General features: G+C 37.5%; 1 long non-coding RNA gene across 1 annotated transcript; it reads left to right on the top strand.

Moving 5' to 3' along the window:
- Positions 1-5712: 5712 nt before the first annotated feature.
- Positions 5713-8040, top strand: LOC145660272 (uncharacterized). The gene is made up of 2 exons (XR_014126525.1): positions 5713-5840; positions 7143-8040. It is a non-coding gene; the product is annotated as an uncharacterized LOC145660272 (long non-coding RNA).
- Positions 8041-12609: the final 4569 nt, after the last annotated feature.

Raw genomic sequence — 12609 nt, 5'->3', positions numbered from 1 at the left:
TGTTGTATGTAATAAATGTTCGTCCATGTCGATTGAGTCTGTGCATCCTGCTCCCTGCCCTCGGTACTCAGGCCACCTCGTTACAGCTGCGTGTGTGTAAAACAATTTTCAGGGTGCCGGAAGTCATTTCATTGTAACAGCAAGGCAGATATTTAACATGTTTACAGTGTGCATAATAGACAGAGGAAGACTGTTGAACTATTAATTTTAGGACAGTTCTGACGTTTGTGTAATACGTAATGCTTTCTATCTATAAAGTAGTGCTTCTCTTAATGACAAATGTAACTGTTTTCCCATATATAATTGTGTGCTTTATATTGTTTGTAAGAACTTTTCTTCTCATTTAGAAATATGTGGACTAAGTGATCAGTTTGTCTTATTATTTAATATGCTCAGTCTCACTATTGTTGGCAGATTTCATCACATTATTACGAATGTGGATACGTTATCTTATCATTATAAGCAGTGTGAGATGTGAAGCTAAGTGAATTACATGTGCAGAATTTCTAACAATACCCTGTTTTGTATAGGCTGGCTAGCTGACCACTTAGTAAAATTAAATGTGATTGCTGAGCTTGTTGTAGGTGAATAAATTTAATTTGATTTCATTGTGTTTAATTTTTAACTCAGATGCATTAATCTGAATATTTTGTGTTCTACCTGCAAGCAAATGCTGACTTAAGCTGTTTTATAGTTAGCTTGAAATAATTGAGGTTCATCGCTGGGTGCTGTTCATTTTTTAATTTTTTTTTTGTATTATTGATCAGGGAAAAAAACTACAATGGATGAGATGGACGTTTTCTATGTATGATATGAAATTTGAGTATATGAGTGAATGTTACTCTGTAAATGTATAAGAATATGTAGATAAGATTATTATGAGATCATTATTTATAATCAAACGACTACACTATATGACAACAGCTTCCTTTAATTTATATATTTTATTATATTGTTATTATGGAAGAAGTTGTAACATTTACTGGGAGGTGCATGGCAGAGCGAGACATACCTCCTGTGGGCTTGCTAGCTGACCCCTCAGTGAAATTAAATGTGGTTGTTGAACTTGTTATAGTGTGGAAAATAAAAGGAAACCCCTTTTATTCACAACCTGGTGTACATCATTGAGTGGGACGGAACACAGAGGTCCCACTAGCTACTATTTTACATTCCCATTCAACCTAATGACATTCTATATAATACAACTCTAGTTTCGAGCTAAATACCTACAATTAGATGATTTATTTCAGATCACATACTTTCAAATAAAACGATAAAGGATTCTGGTACTTATTTTTCTAATGACTGTGAGACATTCTAGATACCACAGCATAAGCAGATGGACAAACCGATTATGGCACATGCTCTTGACCAACACAAACCTGACATATGATAATTTACATAGTACTAGTTTCTACTTGAAATGTGTTACAAAGACACCTGTTGTTCTTATTCATTTGCTGCTATTCCGATATGCCTCTACCTTTATTTCCTTGTGTTTGCACTGACTGGGTTTATGAAAGCAGGGAGCAGGCATGTGTGTCTGTCAAGGCCGTGTGCGTTTGGAAGCACTCTCAATGTCCGGTTAACTGTAGAGATATTCAAGCCTGGTAAACTGTTGTCAGATATTCAAGCTTCAGTGTTAGACAGCAAACATTCCATTGGCCGAGGTTGTCCTGCAAATTACAAACGTTTAGGTTTAAATGACCTCATATGCAATCACAGCTTTATCAAATGAAAATTGAAAAAGAAAGAAAAAAATGATGCATTTGGATAGCAGGTCCACATGTGAAGTACAGACTGCATGGATGAGTAAGTCCAAACTGCTGGCATGCATTTTGCTAAAGGCAGTGCGTGCAGGAAAACTGCTATTAGCACGTCCATCGTTTTTGAGGTGATTAACATTGCTTTTCTAAGACAGACATCTGTTTCTGACATCTTTTACTTTTAAATCCTATAAATGGTGACCGCTCCATATTATGTGCAATTATTTAAATCTGGATCTTAAAAACATTTTCCGCTGTGCAGGTTTCGATTAAGGGTTACAGGTACAGCATCATTTTGTCTTGGCTGCTCATCATACCTGGTGTTGTGCAGTGAGCCCAGTCAGCCAAACCCTCTTTGTGAAACAGAAAATCTCAAGTTTGTTTCAACTCTAAGCCAACTAACTGAGTTTTCACTAAACCTGCTCTCTGATACAGGCCCCTGGTTGTACATTTTTAAGTGTTCTAAGTGTTCACTGACCTTTTTTGGCCAACAATGTGGATGTTTACTCAATATGCTTACTAACAGACATGATGAGTACAACTGTGAATTTGTGTGTTTTTAATTATTGTTAGACTGTGTTTGTCTATAATTGTGACTTAGCTCATCAGAGCACTATAACAGCTTTGGTTAGGCAACAAAGCTGTAAAAGAGTGATGAGAAAACCAGCAAACAGAAGTGAAAGTAGAAGGAAGGGAAACACAAGGAAAGACCAAGGTAGCTTAAATGTTGTATTATACACAAACACGCGCACCCGCACACACACACACACACACACACACACACACACACACACACACACACACATACATACATAATGGAGTAGCATCAGGAATAGAGTTTGTTTTTTGTTTTTTGCTTTTAATACCCAAAAAAGTCAATTTTACTTGATGCCATATAGAACTCATATAGGCACTGCTGTATATTCTCTCCTGTTCTCATGAATTTGCTAAGGTACTGTAGAGCAAGACCGTTGTGCTTTGTAGGTCATTAGAAGGACGTTGTAATAGTAGGTGTCATCATCATTGAATCTGATGCCCGAGGACATTATCAGCTCTTCACGATTTCAGCCTGTTATCACACAGCTGTAAATAATAGCGATGGCATGATACCAGTTTTTCTGTACCAATCCAATGTCAACATCCTGTGTTTTAATGTCAACCAATATCAATACTGATCTGATATTTTTTCATTAAAAACCTGCAACAGTAAACATGTTGGTGAATGGTTTGTTTTGGACCAAATAATCTTTTTTTTTTTCTTGCCTGAACTCTCTGGTCCCTCCCAAGGTAGTGCTGGGAAGGTCTCATCAATCTCCCCTCTGCTACTGGCCATCTCATCTCTGCTGATGTTCCCTGAGAAGCAGGTTATTCCTACTGAAAATGACATACAGACAAATTTCAAATTAGCCTAGTGTCCTCAAAGTAAGACCTATACTCCTAAATTTCATTGTACAGAATTAGCTAAAGTATAAAATGCATTGCCATTAAAGGATAGGATCCCGACAGTGTAAAACATGTCTATACAAATCTGTGTTGAGATAAAGGGAAAAACACAAAGAAAAAAATAAGTCTTTCAAACCGGACGAATAAATGTCCGAAGAGTGAAATTCAGCACCAGGTGAAAGTTACAGCCACCAAAGATTAAACTTTTTTTTTTCAATCAATATACTTTAAACTAAATGGACCTCTACAAAATAACAAACCTCCATATAATAAATTTGTCAGTTAGCTGGTGCATTTGGACCTCACCATGTTTCTCTTGCACAGGCTGGATTTGATCTACTGCACTTGCACATGAACAGCAAAAATATATGAAGATATATTTTTACTAATTAAAGGAACAAACTAATGGAGCTATACATCACTCCCATTAGTCCATGAGCTACCATTAAAGGCTTGACCATTGTGGTCAGATACATGCTCTCTGGACTATATGATGTTTTGGAAATGTCTTTTTAGTACTAATATATGGTAAATATGCATTTCATTTCATTTTCAGTTCACTGCATTTCATTTAAAGTCACTCAGCAATCAGTCCCATGATATAATGGGTCATTAAACATTGTCAGTTTTTCCCAATTTAAGAATGATCATTAGACAAAAACTCTAATGTATACATTCCATTTCAAATGATCTGAAGTAAGTAAACAATTAACAATGCCTGTAACAAAAGATTCAAATAATGTTAAAGGTGTTGAACCTTCATGAATCTGTCCATAGCCATGAGGACATAGAGGTTCCCGGCATTGGTGGTAGAAAAAGGGCCAAGGACGGATGATGGTGACTGTCTCCATGGATGCACTAAAGCAGAGAGACTGAAACAGGGTCTTCACTGTGGTCACAACAGCACACATACAGCTCGACATCAGAGCGCCAATCCAGCCATTAAAATGTCTGCAGCAGCCACTTTCCTACATTGAAGTGCCCCACGCCACACGACTGCCTGATATCAGTACCCCACGCCACACGACTGCCTGATATCAGTACCCCACGCCACACTTCTCCCTGACACGAGTGCCCCACGCCACACGACTCCCTGAAATCAGTACCCCACGCCACACTTCTCCCTGACACGAGTGCCCCAGGCCACACGACTCCTAGATACAAATTGTCCACCTAACACTGTCATTCACTCTGATCCTGATCTAACACACCTAACTGTCCCCCATCAATCCCAGTCCATGTTATTTCTTTGGATTTGTGAATGTGATTTTCTTTACACTTTTTCAATAAATTAAATGACCTCTCAAAGAAACCTCTTCATACATTTCCATAATGTCAGATGACAAAATGTTTTGATGAGTGAAAACTGTTGATAAACAGTTAAAGCCAGTATTTTTGCTTGTATTAATATGCCAGATAATTTTTTTTCAAATCATCTTCTGAGTATGTGTCACTAAGAACAGCTGATATATAAAAAATGTAAAGACTTCTAGTAGCTTTTCAGTTCATTTAAATCATTAGTCAGGCCAATCAAATCCAACCAAGAGAGTAGCCAACACAACTTGCACTAAGATGAGCTACAGGTCTCTCCAGGTTTGTCCTCCATTAAACCTTTATTAAAACTTTTAACTGTAGTGTATTTTAAGTGTGACAGTGTATCCACTGTTTTTAGTGAAATGGGGAAGACTGTTGTCTTCCTTTATTGTGCCTGCATACACCTGTATACAGTCCTCTTTGTGAGACTGTTTTATGTGACAAAAAACCCCAAACAATCACCATCATCACATCTGTGAGTGAGTGTGTGTGTGTTGGTGAGAGAGTGTGTGCTTCATGGGTTGAGCACCGTGGGGATGTCTCTCCACATGTTGGTCATGGGGACATAGGCCATAGGCCTCTACGCAAGTGATCGGCACCATCAAATCCACCCACCTACAAATGCAGAAAACAGGAGAAAGATTCATCTGGATGTTTTACTTTGGGGATGAAGTTACATCCATTACTTCATATCTGGGAACTGCAGATCCTGTTATGGTTGGTCAATTCTGCAGTCTCGACAGTAGCAGACATTTTGCACATCCTTCATTGGTAAAAACCATAGCGTGTGTGATTGAGGTATGTTACTATGCATTATATACACGTACACTAGGTGTGAGTGTGTGAATAGTCATGGCCAAAAATTTTGAGATTGACAAATGTTGGGTTTCACAAGTTTTTAGATCCTTTTGTCAGATGTTTATATGGTACGGTGAAGTACAATTATAAACATTTCATAATTTTTATTTTTTAATTTTTTTTTAACTTTTTATTGGTTTAAGCAAAGACTTAACATTTACAGTGTTAACCCTTTTTTAGGACTTCTGCAATTCACCTCGGCATGCTGGATATCAGCTTCTGGGCAAAATCTTTACTGATGGCAACCCATTCTTGCCTAATCAGTGCTTGGAGTTGATCACAGTTTTTGTTTGTCCACCCTCTTTTTGAGGATAGACCACAGGTTCTCAGTGGGATTGAGATCTGGGGAGTTTCCTGGCCATGGACCCAAAATGTCAATTTTTTGTTCACCGAGCCACTTATCACTTTTGCCTTGTGACATGATGCTCCGTCATACTGGAAAAAGCGTTTGACAGCGAAGTATGACATCCTAAGACGGCGGCTTCGTAACTAGCAAGTTAACCAGCTATCTACCTAGCTAGCTAACTAGCTACTGAAATTCTGGCTCAGGATTAATAGTTATGTCGGTGTTAACAAACTAGCAACGATTAATTAGCTACCATGTTTCATTCTTTGGAAAGGTGCCATTTACAGCGATATAGATGGCTCCTTATGTGGTGTTGTGTATCTTAAATGTATTGGTTTGATGGTATAAAAGATTCACTTTTGCTAGCTAATATAGCGTTAACTAGCTCGCTTATAGAACTAGCTAGCAGCAAACGTTCGCCATTAACCGAGATCACAAAACTATGTACAACTAGGAAACACACTTTGCTCCATTCGTTGCACGCACGATTACATTTCAAATAGTAATTTATCATCGATGCTTACTTAATACTTTTGTTTCTCTTATTGATATAACTGGTGTAGAATTTCTGGCAGCCGCGACCCTCATGTTTGTCCAGTGAGAAACAAACTGCGTGGCGGTGCTCATCTGCACAACTGAATTATTGAAGTACCTGTTTCGCGCTGACATTTTTATCGGGGACACTGCGTGTATATATCCAGATATGACTTCTTTTCCGTTTTCGGTGTCGGTTTTCTTGTTGTTCATGATTTTTCTACAAGAGAGTGGAAATGTTCCAATTAGGTCGTCTATCTAGCCAGATATCGTTTTGGACAGGTAAACGTCTAAATGATGGTTTTGGCTGAACGTACACGATAAAGCATTAAACTATTGGTTGTGAAAAAAACAACCACTGTTTAAGACAAGACATGGGGTGCGTAAAGCTACCACACGGCACCACGAAAGAGCTTAACGTTTCGACCTAGAGAGAGAGAGAGAGGAATTTTGAAACAGTGGGTTTATTACCAGTATTAACAGTATGTGTTCTAGGATATAGCAGGCATCCAAACGTGTGTGGTTTCGGTCCTGCAGTAACTCTTCAGCCAGTGAGAGTGCTCACATCCAGAGGGGCTCAGACAGGTGTGTGAAGGTGCGTGGGATCAATCAGAATTCTTTTAAGCAGTGTGCAACAGTTGTGCAGCGAGTAAGAGATACCAGTCCCATGCTCCTGTAAAAAATAACACACCTGTCACTAAAGCCCCTGTGAGCTACACACGTCACTAACACTGTAGTCATCAAATCATCTGTTACGAATACACCTGCCGTCGTTTACTAACTGTTCCAGCACACCTGTTATCTTACACTGCATCGGTACATGTGTGTTTCTGTCATTGTGCTTTTTGTGTGTTGCATGTATATTTTTTTCACCGACACAGGAGCTCGGACATGAGATGTTTTGAGATGTAGTGACTCAGAAATGCAGACTCACCAAAAAGCAGCAAGAGGAGGAGGAGGAGGATAGCCTTCCTCACACCTGCAGTGTGTCTGTGGAGAGACAGAGGGAGAACATAGCAATACAGAGTACAGAGTTGTATACACAAACACAAACATGTGCACACACATATACACATTCACATGCACACACAAACTTACCTGCTGAGCAGAAAAACATTAAGCGGAGAGATTTCAGAGGTCAGCCTGTGCCATGCTGTTCCCAGCCACCAGTACAGCAATGTAAAGGCACGAGCTAGCCGCTGCAGTCTAGCAGGTCTTTGTGTGCCTTGCAGCAAAGTGGCTGGGGTTCAACTTCCCTTTGGTTACTTACTTTTCTTGTTTACCCGTGCACGATCTAACTGTTCTGCACACGGGCCCACTGTTTGAGCATGGTTGCTCACCGAGTAGGCTGGCAGGGTCATCACTTAGCTGACCTGGGTTCATGCCCACCTTACAATACCTAAAGACAATATGGGGTTAAAGGAGTGTAAACACAAGACACATGTTGACAGAACAAAGACATTAAGCCGCAGTGGCACCATGTAGTGTTACCATTTTTTTTTTTAATGTTTTATAACATTTTTATAATACATTAGACTAGAATATAATAACACTAAAGTTTAAAATAAAGTTAATGTTTTATAGTGCTGATAAAAAAAATAATTACAATCTGAAGAAATATACATATAATGTAAAACAAGCAATTTCCCTTGTTTGTGACTTTTGTTTCTTTTGAGTATGTGGTGGTTTTATTAAGACTTTCTTGGTATGAACTCTGATCTCATGTTCAGTTGAATAATAAGTGTGGAGAAGAGTCAATAAAAGTATCTCACCATTTTATATGTTTGGTTTACTCCTTTGTCAGTAAGTTATTGAATGGATGAAAGATTGTTGTGTATTATTTTTTGAAATTGTCTTTTGTTTTGTCTTTGGAATGCGCCTACATGCACAATATTGCGGTATTTGGTTGCTCACCTCAAACTAACGCTTTCTAAGCAGAGAGAAATGGAGACTAACAGTTTTTTTTTTGAAGCGCTTTAGATTAGACACGTACTTTTATGACTTTTATAAATACAAAATTAAGTTTACTTGATTAAAAGCAAAACATTCACAAAGTTTGAACCATGAGCTCAAAATACTAAAACAAAATTAAAACGGATGTTGTATATATAAAATGTGTATATTGTATGAAGATGTGCTGCTGCATGATAGTACACATTGCTGGTATGTATACTTTGAATAGATATTGCATCAACACTATTAATAATATATTAAAGTAGCTTAATAAGCACTGCTCAAAATGATATTCCTATATAGTGTTTCTCAGAGGTTTATCATACAGCTTGACTGCCAGCTAAAACAGGACTTACCACTAGTGCAATATTCCACATATGCAGGCCAAGGGGATCTCCAGTGCTGAAAAATCACACTGAAAAAAACAGTGGTGGCACTTGGCTATCAGATCAAATTTGAAAAAAACTGCTGTGGCAGTTTTTAAAAATATATTTATATTGAAGTCCTATTTTTAATGGGGTTTAAATGCTCACTCATACAGAGAACGTATGATTACTATATCTATGACTTTTCCCATAATGACAAATCACTTCCACTACCACCAAAGAGTGACAGCCTTTGACTTTCACAACTGCAAGATCAGGCAATTTCTACTGTACTTTTATTTATTTATTTATTTATTTAGAAATCAGTAATAAAGTACTAATGTGGTTAATGGGGCTTAGAGACAGTTATCTATTACTTTTATCTATTGTCTTATGGTTTTACTCACTGTAAGTAATGTGGTCATTTACATAACGATCTGTAGGTCTATGCAGTCTTTAAAATCAGCTTTGGAGAACAAGTGTGCAACCATGGCACTGAAGGTTTCTGTTGCTTCCAGAGGATGTAAGGCACTGACCCTGGTTTATTTCACATGCACAGGTGCAGGAGCTGAGATACAAGACAAATAAAACAAATCTGAACAGGACTATTGCCTAAAATGACTGACTGTTTTTTTCACTACTTATGAAATCTAAGGTTAATTTTTTATGTAATCTCTTTCGTACATTCTTGTTTATCTTGCTGCAATTTTCACTACAGACTATTCTCTAATATCCTTAGAGGTGCCATCATTTAATACATTTTCTAGTTTATCTGATGAAATGCTATATGATACACAGAACCAAATAACTCAATTAACTCAATACTCTAGTATTCTAGGGTGAAGTAAATGTCAAAAGAAGTCATTTTTTTAACCCATTGATCCTATGCTCACCTGTCTGTTGTCCCACCTGGTCAAGCCCACAGTTCCTTCTCCCTATTAACAACAGAGATAAATAAATACTTTAAATACTTTACAAATAAACATTAAATTATACCTCTATAAACTTGTATTATTCTATGCAACATTCTCTTAATGCAAATAACACATACATAAAAAAGATAGTACAAAGTACATAGTACAAAAAGTGCATATTAATAATAGTGATCCTTTTGATATTATTTGAAGTTTAGCAATTGATATCCCACTAAATGTATATTAATACACATTCTCTGAAATTAAAATATACAGCGTTCTCCTTATCTAGGCTAAACAACACATAATAAAACAAATATTAAATAATTTGTAAGTATATTTGCCCTCTCAGTGCCCATGGACCACCAGATCTACACCTTTACCTAAGATGGGAAGTAGTTAATAAAATGCCTGACTGAGTCTTGAACCTTTACAGAAAGGTTATTCCAGTGTGGGAGCTTTATTGGAAAAGGCTCTGCCGCCTGTGGTAGATTTTCTTATTCTTGGTATTAGTAAAGAGCCTGCACCTTTTGATCTAAGCAGATGTGGTGGATCGTAATGCACTAGGAGTTCTCTAGGTACTGTGTGGCATAACCATTCAGTGCTTTGTAGTTCATTAGAAGTATTTTATAACCAACATGAAATTTTACTGGGAGCCAATATAAAGTAGCTAAGATAGGAGTGATGTGATCAAATTTTCTAGTTCTAGTAAGAACTCTGGCTGCTGCATTTTGAACTAGCTGAAGCTTGTTTAGGCACTTAATGGTGCAGCCAGATAGTAAGCCATTAGAGTAGTCCAATCTGGAAGTGGTAAATGCATGGATTAGTTTTTGTGCATCATGTGAGGAGAGCATGTTCCTAATCTTTGACATGTTCCTGAGGTGGAGAAAGGTGGTCCTAGAAATATTATTTACATGAGCTTCGAACGAGAGACTGGGATCCATAATAACTTTAAGATCTTTAACAGAGAAGATGTGATTGGGAGATCATTGAGGTTCACTGAGTAATTAGAGAGCAAGGACCTAGCTGTCTCTGGGCCTAATAAATGCACCTCTGTTTTGTCAGGATAAAGTAAGAGAAAGTACCTCAACATCCAGCGTCTGATATCTTTTATGCATATGTCAATAATGCTAAGATGAAATAGGTCCTGTGGCTTGGCTGAGACATATAGCTGAGTATCATCTGCGTAGCAGTGAAAACTAGAACAGTGTTTACGTATAATGTCAGCTAGAGGTAGCATATATAAAGAAAAAAACAAAGGCCCTACATCATTGTGGGACACCATAACTAACATTGTTATATGCTGAGAAGTCTCCATTTATGTTAACAAAATGGTACTGACTGACTAGATAATATTTAAATAAGGAAAGGGCTATTCCCCTAATCCCAACAACATTTTTGAGTCTATGTAGTAAAATGATGTGATCTATAGTGTCAAATAATATAAGCAAAGAGACATAACCCTGGTCAGAACCAACAACAGGTTATTAACTACTTTAATTAGTGCTGTCTCCGTACTATGATTAGGCCTAAACCCTGACTGAAAGACTTAGTTTATCTGATTCAGGTTCAGATATGACCTTATCTACTGAGCTACAGTTTTTTCTAGGATCTTGGAAATAAATGAATGGTTTGAGATTGGCCTGTAATTTGACAGCTCACATGGGTCAAGGTTAGATTCTTTTGATAAGTGGTCTAATTACTGATCATTTGAATGGTTTAGGAACATAGCCAATGTTCAAGGAGGAGTTTATTAAATTTAGTAAAGGTTCAGTTACTTCAGGTAGGATTTCCTTAAGGAAGTGTGAGGGCAGTGACTCTAGTAAGCAATTGGAGGATTTTGAGCACGAGATCGGAGATGTAGGTTCTGGGTCTTGGATCGGTGTAAAGGATTCTAGAGTCGTTTTGGCTTGGTTTTTTTGATCTCTAAGTAGCTGCTGGATGTCATGTTAATACTATTAATGTTATCTCTAATGTGCTTACTTTTCTCATGAACTCATTACTACTCTGTGATGTTGTAATCTGAGGATTGGTGTGACTTTTATTTCTAAGTAGATGTGCGATTGTACTAAAAAGAAATATAGGATTATTTTGGTTATTTTCTATTAGGGTCGAGAGATAAGCTGTTGGAGTGTTCATAAGTGCTTTTCTGTACTTGAGAAGGCTCTCCTTCCATGCAAGCTGGAAGACTACAAGCTTAGTGTGGCACCATTTATGTTCTATTTTTTGAGCGTTATACAAATTTTTGTCCATAATTTTTTTTATTCTTAAGTGGAGCAACAGTAAAACTGGCCTAAGATCAGTGAAACAAGGATGAACTTGTTCTTTTGACATGCATTTGGGATGTGGTACATTAATTTGTCCACTAGAGGGGGGATGTATTACTGTAGATGTTATAATGGGCCAGCGTATCAATGTATGTTATCAACTTGAGTACAAAAGAGTGACACTCAGTCATGACCTGAACTTGTCATGTGATGGTAAACAGAATGAAAGGGGGCTTATTTATTAATTTATTTATTCATTCTCTTGTTCTGTGTTCTGCCTGTCAGATGCTGCAGGGTAGGCCGTGGACCCAGAAGCGATAGAGACGGATGTACTCTGGGTGACCCCAGTTACTGTGGACCGGTAGTTCCACCAGGCAGTACACCTCACTGGGAGACTCCTGCAAACAACACATCGTATTCTAATATATCACTACATACTACAATATTATATAACATTATAACATGGACTACACACTATAATACATCACACATAATCCCTTCACAAACACACATATGCACACCAAGGACAATCCTTGTCCAAACACACACATGCACACACACATGTGCTTGCACACAAACACACACTGTAATGCATTGTTCTTTACATATTTTCTGGAGGACAGAAAGAGCAGCAGTAAATGCTTTGTCAATATTTTATCATCAAAATAACCATATTTTACAGCATAATATAAAACACATAAGTATTGTACTTATCATACAAATACTGCACACATACCTACTCAGTTATATGTACAGCAGATATTACTTATAGTCGTGTGTGTGTGTGTGTGTGTGTGTGAGAATATGTAAAGTATATATAAATACATTAAATACACTAATACCAATAAT

Source organism: Electrophorus electricus, chromosome 1 (genome assembly GCF_041902795.1).
Source record: "Electrophorus electricus isolate QZ-2024a chromosome 1, ASM4190279v1, whole genome shotgun sequence".
Taxonomy (NCBI): domain Eukaryota; kingdom Metazoa; phylum Chordata; class Actinopteri; order Gymnotiformes; family Gymnotidae; genus Electrophorus; species Electrophorus electricus.
Note: the sequence above shows the minus strand (reverse complement) of the source record. Positions and strands in the feature narration are given on the sequence as shown.